Source organism: Maniola jurtina, chromosome 8, assembly GCF_905333055.1.
Source record: "Maniola jurtina chromosome 8, ilManJurt1.1, whole genome shotgun sequence".
NCBI lineage: Eukaryota > Metazoa > Arthropoda > Insecta > Lepidoptera > Nymphalidae > Maniola > Maniola jurtina.
The window spans coordinates 13,858,376-13,878,297 of NC_060036.1; the positions used below are offsets into that span (position 1 = coordinate 13,858,376).

General features: G+C 39.9%; 1 protein-coding gene and 3 long non-coding RNA genes across 4 annotated transcripts in view; 2 read left to right on the plus strand and 2 right to left on the minus strand.

Annotated features, from left to right (window-relative positions):
* LOC123867372 (angiotensin-converting enzyme) overlaps positions 1 to 19,922 on the plus strand; it is a 335,250-nt gene that overhangs the window by 132,387 nt on the left and 182,941 nt on the right. The window lies entirely within an intron of this gene.
* Positions 114 to 19,549, plus strand: LOC123867405. The gene is made up of 3 exons (XR_006796413.1): positions 114 to 125; positions 17,417 to 17,419; positions 18,872 to 19,549. It is a non-coding gene; the product is annotated as an uncharacterized LOC123867405 (long non-coding RNA).
* Positions 1,384 to 6,842, minus strand: LOC123867395. The gene is made up of 2 exons (XR_006796404.1): positions 6,698 to 6,842; positions 1,384 to 1,654 (listed from the first exon to the last, which is right to left on the minus strand). It is a non-coding gene; the product is annotated as an uncharacterized LOC123867395 (long non-coding RNA).
* Positions 10,684 to 13,055, minus strand: LOC123867390. Its single transcript, XR_006796400.1, has 2 exons — positions 12,889 to 13,055; positions 10,684 to 10,956 (listed from the first exon to the last, which is right to left on the minus strand). It is a non-coding gene; the product is annotated as an uncharacterized LOC123867390 (long non-coding RNA).

The following is a 19,922-nucleotide window of genomic DNA, read 5'->3' on the forward strand; positions in this document are numbered from 1 at the left end:
GATAAATTTGAAGCAAAGATTTTAGTGTTATTTTTATATAATTTTATAACGCTTTGGTGAGAATCTAGGGCCGTTACAGTGACTGTTGGGTGTATTTTGTGAGTTCTCTTGTATTGTTCCAATTTGTACAGATAATGTGAATTTACATATGTGTGCATATTGTAGGTTAGAAATGTTGATTAGACGGTTGAGATAGTAGTTAAGATGGAGCCAATCTAGTGTAGGGTATCGTCGCCCAGTTATTTGTTATTATAATCCGAGTTCTACAGGTCGGTGATACATAATAATTAGATCTAGTTATAGAATCTCGTGGTGTTCTATGAATTCGTAACGCTGGGTTTTGTATTTATCAAAGATATGTACCTTCAATATCAATTTATAACCGACAGTTTCTAAATCCCATCCGCTTTAGTGGTCAGGTCCCCCGCAGCATCAGAGTTGAGGAGTTTGAATCCAAATTTTTTATGGAACAATGGCGCAAAGTTCCTTTATCGATTAAAAAAAATTACGCAAATCGGTTTGGAAATCTCGGAGATATCAGTGTACATAGGTAGAAAAACACAACGCCTTCATTTTTGAAAGTCGGTTAAAAAGTAGCCTCCCTGGCCAATCCTCTACTTGTCTGTCTAAATCCCGTCAACCGATGTAACACCCTCGCTACGGGAGTTACTCTAAAATCCCTCGTTCGCTTGGGATTTATTCAGGTGCCCGTGACGTAAGACATTACCCCATGTTGCATAATCTACTATTGGGGTTTCAATTTTTCATTTTCATTTTACTCGTTCGTGGCGCACTATAAGTGATTGAACGCTTGAACCGATTTCAATCAGTTTTGCTCCAGTAGATATGTCTTAACCTCACATTGCGTTTCACTGAAGATAATCTCTCTCACGAGGCGCATTATCTCTCTGATCATCATCATCATCATCATCACTGTCAACTGATAGACGTCCAATGCAAAGTCTTGTAAGGACTAGCACACACCACGGTCTTGGGCCACCTGACTCCATGGGCTCCTTGCCGTTCGTTTCATATCGTCTGTCCGCCTAGTGGATCTTCCAACGCTGCGATGTCCGATGCGAGGTCGCCATTATAGCAGCTCGGGACCCCGACGTTTATCGACGAACTATGCCCCCTGCCATTGCCACTTCAGCTTCGCAACCGGGAGAGCTAAGTCGGTTACTCTAGTTCAATCTCTCCATTTCTTATTTGATCACGTAGAGGAACTCCACGCATAGCTCTCGTGACTCTAAGCTTTCTTATGAGTTATGAGGCCCATGGTTAGCGACCATGCCTCGGATCCATATTACCAGACGCACTGTTTGCTTTGCCGTAGCCAGATGAATAGGATAAAATAATGTGATTGTTTAATAAAAAGACAACTTACATGAAACAATATATATTATATTATATTATCGACTATCTATAACGCAATAGTGAGGGTTGTTATCTTAGTAAATAAGTAAATACACATTAAAATCATGTTAAGCAAGTATGTAATTATTAAGACCAGCTTAATCTTAGGGGTGGAGTGGAGCACACCAGCATACGTGATCAGCGCAGATAGGCAAATATGGGTGACTACATCTTCCATCACAGAGGGTTTCGCAATCAGAGTCGATCTCGCATGGTACTAAGTTTTCATTGTGAGCGGCTGAAAACATACACCAAAAACTTAGCATTTTACGTCTTTGTTATAAAATTCAATCATGTTATAACCTGCTTTAAAAGAAAACGTAGTTTAGTGCAGTCTTTCCCAAAATATTCACAGGCGGGTTTCTCGTGGGTATTAAGTGGGTCACAAAACGTCGGCCTTGCTGTTGTTTGGCCGGCAGCCAAACAGATAAAATTTCATTACTTACGATACTGTACCGCCATTTTTAGGGTTCCGTACCCAAATGGCAAAAACGGAACCCTTATAGATTCGTCATGTCTGTCTGTCTTTCCGTATATCACAGCCACTTTTTTCCGAAACTATAAGAATATACTGTTGAAACTTGGTAAGTAGATGTATTCTGTGAATCGCATTAAGATTTTCACACAAAAATAGAAAAAACAATAAATTTTGGGGTCGCCATACTTAGAACTGAAACTTCAATTTTTTTTTTCATCAAACCCATATGTGTTTATGGATATGTCTTCAAAAATGATATTGAGGTCTTTTCTATAATTTTTTTCTAAACTGAATAGTTTGCGCGAGAGACACTTCCAAAGTGGTAAAATGTGTGTGTGTGTCCCCCCCCCCCCCCTCTAACTTCTAAAATAAGAGAATGATAAAACTAAAAAAAAAATATAGATCTTTATTTATTTTTATGCATGATAGTTTTTGATTTATCATCGTGCAAAATTTCGGAAAATTACCCGAGTACGGAACCCTCAGTGCGCGAGTCTGACTCGCACTTGGCCGGTTTTTATTGATTAATCAGAAGATACGTCTCCAAAAATAAGTTTCCTAAAAAATGGTATGAAATGTGCACCTTTCATACTCTGTAGATTGGTTCGAAAGTTAAAATCCCGGATAGTCTTACTACTGCCCAGAAAAGTACCTAAGTGTGGAATTTCATTTCTGGACAGTAGGTATTACAATGCCTGGCCATGAAAGTAAGTTTGCATTTGGAATAATGTTTGTTGCTCACAACCGCTCAGAAACGTTACTATGATAAGTTTGAATTTGGAATAATCTTTCTACCTGAATATCTTGCACATTTTAAATACTTATTCATATTTTTCTTAGCTTGAATAGTTTTAATTAGAAACTCTATTAAATACTGCTTTGAGCACTCAGCACGGTTATCCGTATCGGAATTATTACAGCGCTGCGAGGAAGCTGCGAGCGCTGTAAGCGTCATTCGGATCAAAAACTTACAAAATTAGATTTTTTGTCTTCATATTATTAAAAGGCGCGAATCGACTGTTCGTTTTAAACTATTTATTAAACGAGTAACCTTCTTGACAAAATAAGATTAAGTGACGATAGTAGAATAAGATTCCACACATACCCACCTCCCAATTTGATAGAGGAGGCCGGAATTAGCAAATATATATTTTTAAATAATTTATTTGTTTTATTTTTAAGAAAAATTGTATCAATAATTATTACAATCTTATTATTATGATTGTAGACTACAGGCCCATGTTTAAAAATGGGTGGGTCATATGAACCACCAGGTGACGTATACAGGACGATATAAGAGCATAAAATAATAAGTTTCAGCACTATGCCGTCACTTGTAAGCTGTCCAACAGAGTGCTGGTGAGAATTGAAAAGTGCAGGTAGAGTGAGTACATTTTGGTCATATATTTTTGTACGGCATTTTTACCATCGATAGATCCATGAAAAATAATAAGAAAGCGCGCAGTGCCGTAAAAAAATGGTGCGCCACAAAGTCAGTAAATGTTTTGATTTTCTGACAATTTCCGGGGTAAATTTGGTCATTTAATTCTGTACGGCACTAGTTTCATACTGTTTCAATACAGCCTCTAATCCATTATTCCGCAACGCCGTACAAAAATCATGTGCCAAGGGGAAAAAATTGAGGGTAGCAACCCCCTCTCTTTCCGTGGTCCGGGGGGTGATTTGACAAAGTACGGCTTTGGTTCCAAAACATTATCTAGCACTCAAAAGTACTATTAAAAATAATGCCGTAAAAAAATTAGTGTTCATTTGAATGTGTATCAATAATTATCTTAATTTCATGGTATACTTAATTTTTAAAGCTGTAAAATCATTTGACTCTGTACGGCAACTTTTTTTTTAACATGATAGTGTAAAATACTATTGTTATATAGTATTGCCGTTCAAAAGAAACTGTTCTAAAAAAAATTATAGATAAATACAAAAACTGAAATTTTTCAAATTATTGCAAAAGTTTAAATATTCATAGATTAATAAAATATAGCAATTTTCTACGCTTTTCCCTTGTTTTAAATAGTATTAAGATAAATAAATTAGGAAAAAATTATGCCGTACATTTTAATGCAGACCATATCTTTTAGGCTGATGAAAATGACGCTACCATTTTAAGAGTGTAGTACTTTATGGCCATCTGATACTGTACGGCATTAACATATTTTTGAAGAGAACAATTGATAATATGATAAAATCACTATGCCGTCTAACTGAAGTGAACGGGTGTGTATATAATATCCACATCCCCTACAAACCTTTGGACCAACGAAAATGTACGGCATGTAAAAAAATATTATCTATGCATAAAACACTTTCAAAATAAATTAATTTTATGTTGTTTCAAATCACCCCCCGGACCACGGAAAGAGAGGGGGTTGCTACCCTCAATTTTTTCCCCTTGTCGCATGATTTTTGTACGGCGTTGCGGAATAATGGATTAGAGGCTGTATTGAAACAGTATGAAACTAGTGCCGTACAGAATTAAATGACCAAATTTACCCCGGAAATTGTCAGAAAATCAAAACATTTACTGACTTTGTGGCGCACCATTTTTTTACGGCACTGCGCGCTTTCTTATTATTTTTCATGGATCTATCGATGGTAAAAATGCCGTACAAAAATATATGACCAAAATGTACTCACTCTACCTGCACTTTTCAATTCTCACCAGCACTCTGTTGGACAGCTTACAAGTGACGGCATAGTGCTGAAACTTATTATTTTATGCTCTTATATCGTCTTGTATACGTCACCTGGTGGTTCATATGACCCACCCATTTTTAAACATGGGCCTGTAGTCTATTGGCCGAATTTACGGTATTGTTGTTGCAACAATGTATTATGGCCAATAGTCAGCCAACGTCAAATATCAAAGGGGATTGCGATCGTGAAATTGTAGCTGTTTTAGCGTGATTTCTGACTTTTAGTTGCTGACATTAATAATATTATCTTTGCCTATTTGACGAAGTCACGAAGTTCCTTCTCCTGCACCACCATATATTTATGTGAAGTGGGATTTTCTGCAATGGTTCTTATGAAAAATAAGTGCAGCAATTGGACCTATTGAATTAGCTGCGATTTAAAGTACTAAAATTAAAGTTGATGTTAGCGTTATGACAAGAAACAGAAAACAAATAAAGGGCTAAGTACGGCCTGCAGTTTTATGCTAAGGCCCCTTTAGCTGATACTGAGAATCGTTTTTGTTTTTTGATCTTAGGGTTCAGTAACCAGAGGATGCTAACGAGACCCTATTACTATACTAGGTTGTCCATCCGTCCGTCCGTCTTTCTGTCTCTGGGTGGTATCTCATAAACCGTGACTGGTAGAGAGTTGAAATTTTCACAGATTGTGTATTTATAATAAAATTTTTAAAATAGCCGTCATAAAAATTAAAAAACCGGTCAGTTGCGAGTCAGACTCACGCACCGAGGGTTCCGTACTCGGGTATTTTTTCCATCATTTTGCACGATAAATCAAAAACTACTGTGTATAAAAATATATAAAATATGTTTTAGAATTTACAGGCAAGGCCCTTTCATATTATGATATACCCTACTTGGTAAGTTATCTTACTTTGAAAATTAAAACACTTTATAATTTTTTTTTAAATTTGATGGTTCACAAATTTACTATTTTCGGATTTTTTCTTTACTTGTGCTATAAGACCTACCTACCTGGCTTTCACTATTATAGGTCAACGGGTAGTGCCCTTCTTGACAGACATGACAGACGGCCAGACGGACAGACGGACAGACGGACAGACGGACAGACGGACAGACGGACAGACGGACAGACGGACAGACGGACAGACAGACAGATCAGACAACAAAGTGATCCTATAAGTGTTCCTATAAGGGTTTCTCCTTCTGAGGTACGGATCTCTAAAAAAGTGTTATTTCGTGTGCGATGGTATGAAAACCTTCGTCTGCCAGTTCAACTCGCACTTGACCAGCTTTGTCTAAATCGTGGTTATTTTTAGTTTTAATTTTGTAGTTTGTAATTTTTTTTTGGTATTTTTCTTTTTTCTTGTATTGTTCCGTGTTGAAGTCAAATCAATCTGTATTTATTGTTTTTTTATAAAATAAACTCTTCTAAATAAGTGTCACGTTTACTAATACGTTCATTAATGAAAAAAATCAATTATAAGTAACTGGATGTTTTTCTTAAATGAGCTGTTCTTTAACCACTTAGATACGATATGAATATATTCAAGTCAAAAGTCAATAGGCATCTTCTAGGCACGCTCCAACCTAGAGCTCATCACTGCTCTGTTTCTTAGGCATGATTGTCATCAAGCGCAAGACAACCTCATACAACAAATGTTACTATCGAGGAAATGCCTATGACATAGCTATATGAAAGACCAAACCTATGACATAGCTTTTTCCACTTTTGGCATTGGGTGGGTTTCGACTTTTAAATTATTTTTAAGTAAATCGCGGGCCTGATAACTTTGAGAACCACAGACGTCGGTTTCCTGTTGGGTGGATCCGGGGTTGGACCCAGGGTACACTCTAACTTTTCAGAGCTATATGTGCGTTTTAAGATATTAAATATATCACTTGATTTAACGGCAAAGGGAAACATTCTAAGGCAAACCTTATGCCTGAGAATTTTCCATAATGTTCTCGAAAGAAGTCTGCCAATCTACAATTAGTCAGCGAGGGAAGCTGTGACCTTATCTGAAACGAGACCCTGCTCAGTAGTGGGCCCACAATTGGGCTCAATGATTCGACGCTTGAAATCTTTCAACTTGGTGAGAAGTAAAATCTCATGAATTAAGCTTACCATCTACACAAAAAGTGTCCATGTCCAAAAAGCCAGCAAGTAAAACTATGGCAAATGTATAAATGTGTACTTTCATGATATATTATTATCTGGAATTAATCAATATGGAGTGAAAAGTCTTTACAATATAAATGTCTGATACAAAATAACAGCTCGCTTATATAATAATAATAATATGTATATCGCAATTTCATATAATTTAGCGTAAGTTGCGAAAAGCGTAAAATATATATTTTATCGACATGGTTTATTTGCAGTTGTTAAGGGATATGTATGTATGTATGTATGAGTAATAATATTAAGCGTATTAATATACGGTGATTAAATAAATTCTAATTCGAATATATTTTTATTTCATTAGGGCGTAGTTCGACTTGTGGCGAATTCAAACATCTTTTTTCATGTTGTGAGTAGATTAACTTTTGGCACTTCGAATTCAAATATCTGTTTTTCATGTAGTGACCGATGTCTTGACTTGACGATGACTGCAATACCTATATGTCCGTTTGTACACGATCATTTCTTGAAACATGGCTGTCTGTTTTTATTTATTATTACTATACTCGAGGAAATATCGGGAAATATTAAGTACTAAATGACGACTATGATTTCATCCTTGTGGAGGTTTTTAAAAAGTTCCCTGAGAACTCTTTCATTTTCCGGGATAAATAGTAGCCTATGTCCTTTCCCAAGATGTAAGCCATATTTTTATCAAATTTAGTCAAAATCGCTTAAACTTATGTGAAAACCATGAAAGCTAACAGACAGACAGCCACTTTCGCAGTTATAATTATATATTATATAAGAACGGAATCCAAGTATTAAAAATAACTGACTGACTGATCTGTCAAAGTACCTACAGCTCAAACTACTGGATGTATCGTGCTGAAATTTGGCACGCAAATAACTATTATGACGCAGGCATCCGTTAAGAAAGGATTTTTGAAAATTTAATCCCTAAGGGGGTAAATTAGAGATGTGCAGTTAGTGTAGTGTACGCAGACGAAGTAGCGAGCGTAAGCTAATATTATGTAAAAATGGAACACAACCGTCAAGCTGACATGTCGCTAAATCAGCTGGTCCTTAAATTTAATTTAATTATAAGTATGTAAATTTTAATAGAAATAAGTGAAAAACCAGTGTGAAATTGTTGTAAAGTGGCTTTAAATTAATTATTATAAACTGTGAAATGCAACTAAAAAAAAAATGATAAAACTAGAATAACGTCTCAAAACGAAAAGTGGCATTGCTTATTCTTATTTTCAGGGTTCAGTACGTACCTCAAAAGGAAGACCGGATCCCTCATAGGATCACTTTGTTGTCTGTCTGTAATTATCTTTGCACTTAATATTTATTAGGCACTTAATTTACCAATTAAGTAAGTAGTAACTAATAATGTATAATTTTTGGTCCAGTTAGTTTAGGTTAAGACATACGAATTATTATATTATACAGGGTGTCCAAAAAGTCGTGGATCAAACGTGGGAGATAGAAGAGGTCATTTCCTACAAAAAAAATTTCTACAGCATGGCCATATTTAAATTGTCCTAAAAGTTATGAATATTTTTGGGTTTTTAACAAAATACCAAATTCTCTTACAATTAGCCTAATTAAAAATAAGTGTGATAAAAAACAATAAAACAAACGATGTTGAGTCATTACTAGATAATGTATATGCACCTCCATATGAAAAAACGATTATAATACCAGAATTACGAAACAAAGAGTAATCATTTGAATTGACATTAAATCAGCAAGTTTTTCTGATACAGGGTTACTTTTCCATAGTACTTTTTTTTTCACAGTGCGCTTTTAAAGTGACATTTAATTTTTGAAAAATTTAAATTTTTTAAAATTTTTGGAAAAAAATTAATTGCTATTGTAATTTGGTACCCAGAGCCTCAATAGAAGGTTTGTGGTGCTGATACATTATCTAGTAATGATACAACATCGTTTGTTTTATTGTTTTTTATCACACTTTTTTTTAATTAGGCTATATATTTAATTAGAATTTGGTATTTTGTTAAAAAACCCAAAAATATTCATAACATTTAGGGCAATGTAAATATGGCCAGGCTGTAGAATTTTTTTTTTGTTGAAAATGACTTCTTCTATCTCCCTATTGCGTTTGATCCACGAATTTTTTGGACACGATGCGAGATGAGGGTAGGGAAAAATTATGACATTTCAGAAAAACAAGATGGCAGCCGACGTGATGTTTGCAGCTCTTTTGTTTTCCAACCGATTTCGTTACAACTCACAATCGTTGAAGAAAGTAGTAAACGATTAATAGAAAAAGTGGAAAAATTTGGAAAAACAAGATGGCCGCCATAAAAACCTCGTCAGTGTCTATCTCGGAAAGTATAAAAGATGGAAGAGTGGTTTCTTGGCAAAAGATGATCAGGATCCAAAGGTCTACTCGGTGAAATAAACTCTGCATGCTCGCGGACCACTTTAGTGGTCCGCGCACCCACGCACCCTACTAAATTATTATCCTCAACTACCCTATTTTTACAAATAATAATATGGATGTCGTTTTCAGGGTTTCCCAGGGTTCTGATTTTGATAACGACATTAATTTTGAAATCCAAGATGGTGGACATGCACTTTTTAAGAAAAAACTGATATACTGAGTGTCGTTTTATAGGTATTGGGGAGTGAATTGCGTATCTTAATAAATAAATTCAGTTTAATATAATATAGTAAAACCTAACCACGTCACCGAGTGAAACACTAGTTATTATTTTTATATACAATATATAAAGCTACTTGGTGTAACGGACTGATCGGTCCTTCTGAGGTACCGTATCGAAGCAAAAAATATTCAAAACCTTGGGCCATTGGGTGAACCGGTGAAAAAAATATGGCCACCAAACAAAAAAAAATTCGCCTCCATACAAAAATTTTCTTAATTTTCAAGAAGCTCTTCAGAACATTTTTGTATGGAACTTTTTTCCCCTCACTATTTGTATACGTAGAACTTATGGGTCTTCGTTCAGGATAATTATGAAACATCATGAATGTGGAAAATTTACCAGAGTACCCCAAGGGCCCTCAAAAACTATCAGTCGTAGAGACGTGGTCCTAAAACTAAAAATGTTCAAGACCTTAGGCCCTTTGGTGAACCGGTATAAAAAAGATAGCCACCGAGCAAAAAAAATTTCGTGTCCATACAAAATTTTTTTGAATGTTCAAAAGGCTCTTCAGAACATTTTTGTATGGAACTTTTTTCCCCTTACTATTCGTATGCGTAGAACTTATGGGTCTTCCTTCAGGAAAATTATGTAACGTCATGAATTTGGAAAGTTTATCGGAGTACCCCAAGGGTTCTCAAAAACTATCTGTCATTGAGGCATGGTCCCAAACAAATGTTATTCAAGACCTTGGGCCATTGGATGAACCAATTAAAAAAATATGAGTGATAAATCATAGAAAATGCCCGTTTCTATGTCCGGTCATAACAACTCAACGGCTCAACCAATTTCAATAAATGATACGTTTCAATAAAGTCTTGATGTCATCATCATCACTGTCAACTGATAGACGTCCAATGCTGGATGTAGGCGTCTTGTAAGGACTACCACACACCACGGTCTTGGGCCACCTGAATCCATGGGCACCGTTTGATATCGTCTGTCCGCCTAGTGGATAGGTCTTCCAGCGCTGCGATGTCCGATGCGAGGTCGCCATCATAGCAGCTCGGGACCCCGACGTTTATCGACGAACTATGCCCCCTGCCATTGCCACTTCAGCTTCGCAACCGGTTGAGCTACGTCGGTTACTCTAGTTCTCCTACGAATCTCTCCATTTCTTATTTGATCACGTAGAGGAACTCCACGCATAGCTCTCGCGGCTCTAAGCTTCCTTATGAATTATGAAGCCCATAGTTAGCGACCATGCCTCGGATCCATATATTACCAGACGCACTGTTTGCTTTGCCGTAGCCAGATGAATAGGATAATATGATTGTTTAATAAAAAGACAACTTACATGAAACAATATTATATTATATTATCGACCATCTATAACGCAACAGTGAGGGTTGTGATCTTAGTAAATAAATATATAGGGTCACACACGTACTTAAATCATTTTAAGCAAGTATGTTATTGTCAAGACCAGCTATTTTTTGTCTTCGAGTGGACCACACCAGCAAGCTTCAGTGCAGAGAGCAAAATATGGGGCACGACATTTTGATTCACAGATGGGTTCGCACTCAGAGTCGGAGAAGCATGGTATAGGGCCTTGACCTTCAGCGCCTGAAAATATACACCAAAAATTTAGCATTTTACGTCTTTATCATAGAAATTCAATCATCTTATGGTCTGCCACAAAAGAAAAAGTAGTTTAGTTTAGTGCAGTCTTTCCCAAACTATTCAGAGGCGGGTTTCTAGTGGGTATTGAGTGGGTCACAAAGCGTTGGCCTTGCTGTTGTTTGGCCGGCAGCCAAACAGACAAAATTCATTACTTACGGTACTGTACCGCCATTTTTATTGATTAATCAGAAGATACGTTTCCAAAAATACGTTTTCTAAAAAATGGTATGAAATGTGCACATTAATTCATACTCTGTAGATTGATTCGAAAGTTAAAAATCCCGGACAGTATTACTACTGTCCAGAAAAGCAAGTGTGGAATTTCATTTCTGGACAGCAGGTATTACAATAGCTGTCCAGGAAAGTAAGTTTGAAATTGGAATAATCTTTCTACCTGAATATCTTGTATATTTTAAATATTCATATTTTGTTTAGCTTAAATAGTTTGAAATCGGAACTCTACCGAATAGCGTTTTCAGCACACATGAAAGCGCTTTTCGGATATCTTATCCGTATCGGATGAATTACAGCGCTGCGAGCGACGAGCGCTGTAGGCGTCGTCGTTCGTGTCAAAAACTTAAAAAGTTAATATTTTTTTGTCTTCATATTATTTAAAGTCGTAAATAGACTGTTAGTTTAATTTTTTTTATAAAACGAGTAACATAGTAGACAAAGTGAGTTCAAGTGACTATAGTATAGAATTAGATTACACACCTCCCAATTTGAGAGAGGAGGCCGAATCAGCAAATAAATACCTATATATTTTTAAATAATTTACTTGTTTCACTTTTAATATGCCTCGACCGGGAGTGCCTTTCTGGCCTCGTCGTATAGACGTCCTCGCCAAGGCTCGGCCGTCTAACTCATACTCGACCAGAAAACGCTTACTTTTCGGTCTCGTGCAGTAAATAATTATTACATTCTTATTATTATGATGATTGGCTAAATTTACGGTTTTGTTGTTGCAACAAAGTATTATGGGCAATAGTCAGCCAGCGTCAAATAATAAAAAAGGATTGCGATACTAAAATTGTAGCTGTTTTACCGTGATTTCTGACTTTCAGTTGCTGACATGAATAACAAATAACTCTTTTTACAAGCTCCGATTCTACAAACCCTACATCTTGGTTAAACAAGTACGGCTTGGCCGACAGGGGGGGGGGGGGGGGGGGGATTTCCAATTTCTTAATTTTTCTATTGTTCGTATGCAATTCCTAGCCTACACACCAAATTTCAATCTTCTAGGACTTCGGGAAGTACCATAGAGGTTTTGATGATCATCGGTGAGGGACGAAATCGACGTATTTTAAGTATCAAAAAATCTGCAACCATAAAAGCTAGATAGTTGATACTTGGTATATTTAATTAATTTGCTGACGACACCTTAAACTGAAAATTTGAGCTTTCTAGCGTCATCCAGGCCGAAGCTATAACCGAATATATGAAAGACCAAACCTATGACATAATTTTTTCCACGTTTGGCATTGGGTGGGTTTCGACTTTTAAATTATTTTTAAGTAGATCGTGGGCCTGATAACTTTGAGAACCACAGACGTCGGTTTCCTGTTGGGTGGATCCGGGGTTGGATCCAGGGTACACTCTAACTTTTCAGAGCTATATGTGCGTTTTAAGATATTAAATATATCACTTGATTTAATGGCAAAGGAAAACATTGTAAGGCAAACCTTATGCCTGAGAATTTTCTATAATGTTCTCGAAAGAAGTCTGCCAATCTACAATTAGTCAGCGAGGGAAGCTGTGACCTTATCTGAAACGAGACCCGTGCTCAGTAGTGGGCCCACGATTGGGCTCAATGATTCGACGCTTGAAATCTTTCAACTTGGTGGGAAGTAAAATCTCATGAATTAAGCTTACCATCTACACAAAAAGTGTCCATGTCCAAAAAGCCAGCAAGTAAAACTATGGCAAATGTATAAATGTGTACTTTCATGATATATTATTATCTGGAATTAATCAATATGGAGTGAAAAGTCTTTACAATATAAATGTCTGATACAAAATAACAGCTCCCTTATATAATAATAATAATAATATGTATATTCCAATTTCATATAATTTAGCCTAAGTTGCGGAAAGCGTAAAATATATATTTTATCGACATGGTTTATTTGCAGTTGTTAAGGGGTATCTTATTTATTTAAATTAAATGTTCTGATGAAATTATAATACTTGATTATATTTTTAAATTATATATTACTAGCCGATGCCCGCGACTTCGCCCGCGTGGATTTAGGTTTTTTGAAATCCCGTGGGAACTCTTTGATTTTCCGGGATAAAAAGTAGCCTATGTGCTAATCCAGGATATTATCTATCTCCATTCTAAATTTCAGCCAAATCCGTTCAGTAGTTTTTGCGTGAAGGAGTAACAAACATACACACACACACACACACACACACACACACACACACACACATACAAACTTTCGCCTTTATAATATTAGTGTGATTGTAATAAATTTTTTTATTTTTCTTAAAAATATAAGAAGGTACAGTGTAAAATGTAGGTACGTACTGTACGTAATCTTTCTTAGAAACTTAGGTACAGTGAATTATAGGTGTTGCAAGATAGTAAATTTTCTATTGGCTTTATGATAAAGCATCAGTCTAAGCTCTCACGTAAGTGACGTATGTTTATTGATACTGTATGAGTAATAATAATATTATGAGTATTAATATATACGGTGATTAAATAAATTCTAATTCGAATATGTTTTTATTTCATTAGGGCGTAGTTCGATTTGTGGCGAATTCAAACATCTTTATTCATGTTGTGAGTAGATTAACTTTTGGCACTTCGAATTCAAATATCTTTATTTCATGTAGCGACCGATGTCTTTTGGGTAACAAGGGATAAGTCGTGAACTTCGATGTACCTACGGATGACTGCAATACCTATATGTCCGTTTGTACACGATCATTTCTTGAAACATGGCTGTCTGTTTTTATTTATTATTACTATACTCGAGGAAATATCGGGAAATATTAAGAACTAAATGACGACTGTGATTTCATCCTTGTGGATTTAGGTTTTTAAAAAGTTCCCTGAGAACTCTTTCATTTTCCGGGATAATTCTTCTTCTTCTTCTCTCTGGGCTGGTTTCCGCACTTAAAAGTTTCCGTCTGTTGTGCGTGTGTTGCCCCTCCCCGCCGAAGTCTTCACTCCAGCCATCCAAGCTCGCTCCAGAAGCCAAGTAGACCGCCCAGGTTGCCGAGGACTTCATGGAGTGAGGTTGGGGAACCCAAATGGCGTTCTCGTTGTTCTGCCACGACCATGCACTCCAGGAGCACGTGCGTCGGCGTTTCATCGACCTCCATGCAGGCCCTGCACAGAGGACTGTCGGTAACACCTATAACGAAAAGGTGTTTGTTTAGTGGGCTGTGCCCTGTTATGAGTCCCACTTCCTAAGTTTACCTTTGTCCAGGCGGAGTAGTTTGTTAGTTTGTCGTTGATCTATATTAGGGAAAGCCTCTTTGGCTTGCCTGCAGTCAGTTGCGCTTGCCCATAATTGGGATTGCTCTTTAAGCGTTAGTTCATGCAACCAAGTTTTATACTCACTGAAGGGTATGGGTACAATAGGCTGTGGCCCTGTCACCTTCAGCGTCGTAGCCTTGCGTGCTAATGCGTCCGCTGCCTCGTTTCCCAGGTCCCCATCATGTCCTTTGACCCACCGTAGGGTGATGTCATTCGACATGGCGAGTGTTTCCAGAGCCTTGTGGCAGTCTTGTATGAGTTCGGAGGTTGTCGAGAATTTAGCCAAAGCTTTGAGAACAGCTTGGCTATCTGAGTTAATGTTAATCTTAAAGTTTTTTACCTGTCGATTTGCCATTGCTATGGCTGCGGTTGTAATGCCTACACACTCTGCTTGGAAGACAGAGTTGTCCTTACCGAGTGCGTGACTTATTTTCATGTTTAGTTCTTGGCAGTAGGCTCCTGCTCCTGTGCCAGTTTTTGTTTTGGATCCATCGGTGTACACTTCTATTGCATCTCGTGTTGACTTCGGATCTATGTTTATCTCTAGATATATTTTGTATGGTTTGTCCAGTATGTGTTGTTTCCTGGTTCTGTCGCATTTCCACTCCAGGCGTGGTTCTTTGGTTATGTTTTGCACTAGAATTTTAGTGTGCCTTGTGTTCTGTTCTTTCCATAGACCTGAGGTTTTCAGTCTCAAGGCTGCGAGCGTTGCTTCTTCTTTGATTTGTAAGTGTAAGGGCGGGATCCCCGGTATGATTTCGAGTGCTGTTGTTGGTGTGGTACTCATGCAGCCTGTAATGGCGAGGCATGCTTGTCGTTGAAATTTCTGTAGTTCTTGCTGGGCTGTCGTAAGAAGAGTTCTCGGCCACCATATCAAAGCGGCGTATGTTAGTGAGCTTCTTACTACCGCTAGGTATAACCACTTTATTATCTTTGGTTTAAGCCCCCATTTTTTCCCCAGCATGCGTTTACATTGGTTTAGTATCGTAAGCGATTTATTAATTTTATCTTCTGTATGCTTTTTCCAGCTGAGCTTGCTGTCCAGAGTCACACCAAGGTACTTTACCTCAGTGGACAGTTTGAGGCTTGTGTTGAACAGAGTTGGTGGTTTGGTTAGCTCTATTTTCCTTTTGTTAGTAAACAGAATCATCTCTGTTTTCTTTGGATTTACGGTAAGTTCATTTTCATTGCACCATCTTTCGATTAAGCGCAATGCCCGTTGCATGACTTCATATAATGTGTTCTCTAGTTTGCCACTGATTAAGATGGTGAGATCATCAGCATAACCAATGGTGTAAAATCCGCTTGTGTTTAGTTTGTTTATCAAGTCGTCAACTACAAGGTTCCACAAGATTGGTGATAGGACACCTCCTTGAGGGCAGCCTCTCGCTACTATGCCTTTTGTGACTCCGTTGATATCTAGTTGTATGATTCTTAGTTCTAATAATGCTCTTATCCAGCTGCGTATAGTTCTTGGCGCCCCGTATCGTCCCAAGGCCCTGTCTATGCTATCAAAGGTTGTCTTGTCGAAAGCTCCTTCGATATCGATGAAGACACCCAGTGTTGATAGTTTGTTTTCTAGGTCATGTTCAATTTTGCCAACAACAGAATGCAGAGTGGTTTCCGTTGATTTGCCAGTGCTGTAAGCATGTTGGTGTGAGTGTAGGGGTACATGTCTTAAGGTTCCATCCCTGAGATACCGATCAACCAGTCTCTCGAGTGTTTTCAGTAAAAATGATGTAAGGCTGATAGGCCTGAAGGACTTTGGTAAAGTGTAGTCACTCTTTCCAGGTTTTGGTAGAAAGACCACTTTTACTTCTCTCCAGGCTGTTGGGATATATTTATATGCTATACAGGCCTTATATATTATTTCCAGCCATGGTGTCAGTTGAAGTTTTCCCCATTGTAAAAGTGCAGGGAAAATGTTGTCGGTCCCCCCTGATTTAAAAGGGTGAAAGGTGTCAATAGCCCAGCTGATTCTATCTCGCGTGACTGTGTTGTTAGCAAGATCCCAATCCTCATCTGTGGGATGGTTTCCTAGGTTGTGTTCCCAGTCTGCTGAGTCTACTATTCTACAGCCAGGGAAATGCGTTTCAATGAGCGTTTCGCTTATTTCTTTGTCATCCTTAGTGTACGTTCCGTCAGCTTTCCTCAGCGAGCCGAGTGTGCGGGTGTTGTCGTCTGCTAGAATCTTACGTATGCGGGCTGCAGTATCGTTCGACTCTATGCTTGTACAAAACTTTTGCCACGAGGTTTTGTCTTTTTCTCTGACGCGTTTGTTGTATTTGTATTGGGCTTCCTTGTAGTTGTCCCAATCTTGTTCTTGTCTGGTGTTTTTTGCTCTGTTGAAAAGATGTCTGAGGTTTTTCCTCATTCTTTCCAGATCTGGGCCCCACCAGCTGTTTTTTGACAGTCGATTTGTGTTGATTTTCTTCAGAGGACAAGCTTGTTCATAACTTGTCTTGATGCACTCCGTTAGTTTATTTACGTTTTGTTCGATGTTGTCGATATCGTCGATGTCGTTAGGTTTGTTTGTACCTATCTGATGCGTTAGCAAGGTTTTGTATTTTAGTCTGTTGGTTTTCCTTGGATTTCTCTTTGGTGCGTGTTGGGTTATCATCAGATCTAGCTCATAGCATATCCGCCTGTGGTCGGAGAGCGAAGGCTCGTCGCTGACATGCCAGTTCTTTACTTGGTCTGCAGCTCTGGTTGACGCTAAGATTAGATCGATTATGGTTTGGTACCTACTCGACACGAAAGTCGGTTCAGTGCCCTTGTTAGTAATTGTTAGGTTGGTTGTTAGTAGAAAGTCCATGAGATTCTCACCTCTTTTGTTGTTGGCTGTGCATCCCCACAGGTTGTGCGTTGCTATCGACAGAGATGATTAGATCTATGTCGTTGTCCTCACAGTGTGTTGTGAGGTCCACCAGTTCTTTTGTTGGTATTCGGTCTTCTATGGGCATGTAGAGTGAGACTAGGACCACTGGTCTTGGTGGTAGTCCCACGCCCTGTTGTATTCCATTTTTTATTTTTACTGCTGTCAGATCTCTGGAACAGTATTGTGTTAGTAGTGACGCTGTAATGCAGCGCGGAATGTAAATGCATGTTCTTGGTGCTTCGTCGTTGCAATGTGAAAAGATCTTACCATTGCAGCTTCCGAAACCGCATATGGTTTTACCCCTGACCCACGGCTCCTGGATCAGTGCGATGGTCTCGGGTTCAACCTCCAGCTGCCTTCGTAGCGTAGCCGTGGCGAGATGTTTGTGCTGGAGGTTGGTCTGAATAATTTTTATTTTGTCGCCCTCTGCGCCGATGATTTTTCGGCGGGGGTTGTTGCGTCTGGAGCGTTGTGTGTCGCCTTTTTCTCCCGTGGTTTGGTGTTGGTCCGGGAGTCCGCCAGCACTTCCTCGATATTGTCGAGTACAGCGCTCACGGAAGGCTCAGGTGTCACTGGGAGCTGGCCGGTTGGTCCATCCACATCCATGGCCCGATCCGCATCAGGCTCCTCTCGAGTTTCAGGCGCTGAGTCATGCCCGGGTGGTACATCACTTAGTCCTTCACTCGTGAAGAACCTGATGTAGATGGAGCCCGTGGAATAGGCGACCTTCCTGCCGCGCGCCAGAATCGTTGGCAGCTCCTCATTGGAGATTCCTAATATTAGGAACACACCAGGAGGGCTGGTGGTTGTTTTTCGGTAGCTGAACAGGGTCCACTGTGACACTCTGTACCAAGGGTTTTGGTGAGATAGGACCTGGTGTAGCTGGCCTATCTCCCCGTCGCAGTCAGGGACATAAAGTCCCGACCTAACCCTGACTGGGATCTCGGTCTGTCTTATCACAGTGAGCCCTGTTCCGCTCCTGGGTGATGTCAGTTTTGGCACCACGTTTATGAGCCAGTTATAGGCTTGGTCATCGTGGCACCACATTTTTAGTACACCCTCGCTGAGGAAGGCCTTACCCTCAAACGCCGGGGCGTATCGGGTTTGGCCTGGTGCCAGAGGCTCGATACAGGCCGCGAAAATCGCCTTCTGTATCTGGGCCTGAATGGCATTCGCCTCATCTTGGGTAAGGTCGACTCTGGGAGTGGTGGTTACAGCGACGCTCAGATGCGATTGGGCTGCTGTGGCATAGGAGCCCTTCGCATCTCGGGTGTGTCTGTCGTCAGTCCGTGCGCGTTTGTGTTCCCCCCTGGGTGAAAGCGTGTTGTCAAGTCTGTCTCTTTTCTTGTTCGTCTGACTCGATGACGTCCCGGGGTCCTGTCTGTCTTTTGTCTGTCCCCTGTTCCGCTTCCTAAAGCGCGGGCGTACCCTCGCTTTAGGTGGGTTCAAGGTCTTTGGTGCGTCTGTTTTGTCTGTTGGTTTGTTAGATGTTGTTTTTGTTGTTGTTGTAGTTGGGGGTCGAGCGGTGTTGGAACCGCCAGGGCCCGTTGCGCCCCGCGCCTGGATTGGGTTCCCGTCGGGGTCAGTGTGACCACCATCGTTCCCCCTGTCCTCGACTGCGGTTTGCCCAGCCCCGACAGTGGTGGTGCTCGACTCCCCCGAGGCATTAGGGTTGCGATCGGGGGCCGATACCTGCCCGCTCGCCTGTTTGCCAGCGGAACAGCCAGGGGTTGCGCCAGTGTCCGCAAAAGGCCGGCCGCCACTTAGTGGGGGTCGTCCCTCGCTTCCACCTTTGCTTCCTCCAGCCAAGTTGCTGGCGTCCGCGCTTGGGCAGTCGGGTTCCTTTCGCTTCCCGCCTCCGTTTTCCCTACCGTCCGTCGGTCGGTTTTTCAATTTGTCCGTCTGTTCGTCTGCCTGTGTGTTCGTTTGTTTTCGTGTCCGTCTGTCTGTCCTGTTCCCCTTGTTTTTCCGTCTTTGCTTGGGGGCCACAAGCGTCCATGTGCTTGCGCTGGCAGGCACAGGGATCGCTGCGGCTAGGGAGGACATGTCCATGTTACTAGCCGAGGTCGTTGTTTCCATCATTGTCGAACCGATGGTTTGCGGGTCTTTGCCCCCTCCTGATACGGTGGGGCAGCCTGGGCCCTGGGCGCCGTCGGTAGACGTCGCCTGGGCCGCTACCCACCAGGAGACCGAAATTAGTTTAAGATCCGCCATTTGTTTCTAATATTTGTGTGTTATCTGAGTAGTGTTTTTGTGTGTCTCTGTGTGTAAGTGAGTGTGGAGTGTGCGGGAGTTTAGGATTAATTGAGGGACTTTTATGATAGGCCATTTGGTTTAGGAGTAGGATGGGGGAACACGGGAAAGGGTTACTTGGACACTGCTCGGTGTTGGGAGTGGTACCGTAGCAGTCCTTCTTGTCCAGGGTCCTGGGGACGCCGGCGATCCGAATGATCCAGCGAATGTTTATGAGCCGCCTGGTATAGGCTAGAACCCAGATCATTTGCTTGTTCAGCCACGCCGGGTAAAAATATTATTATA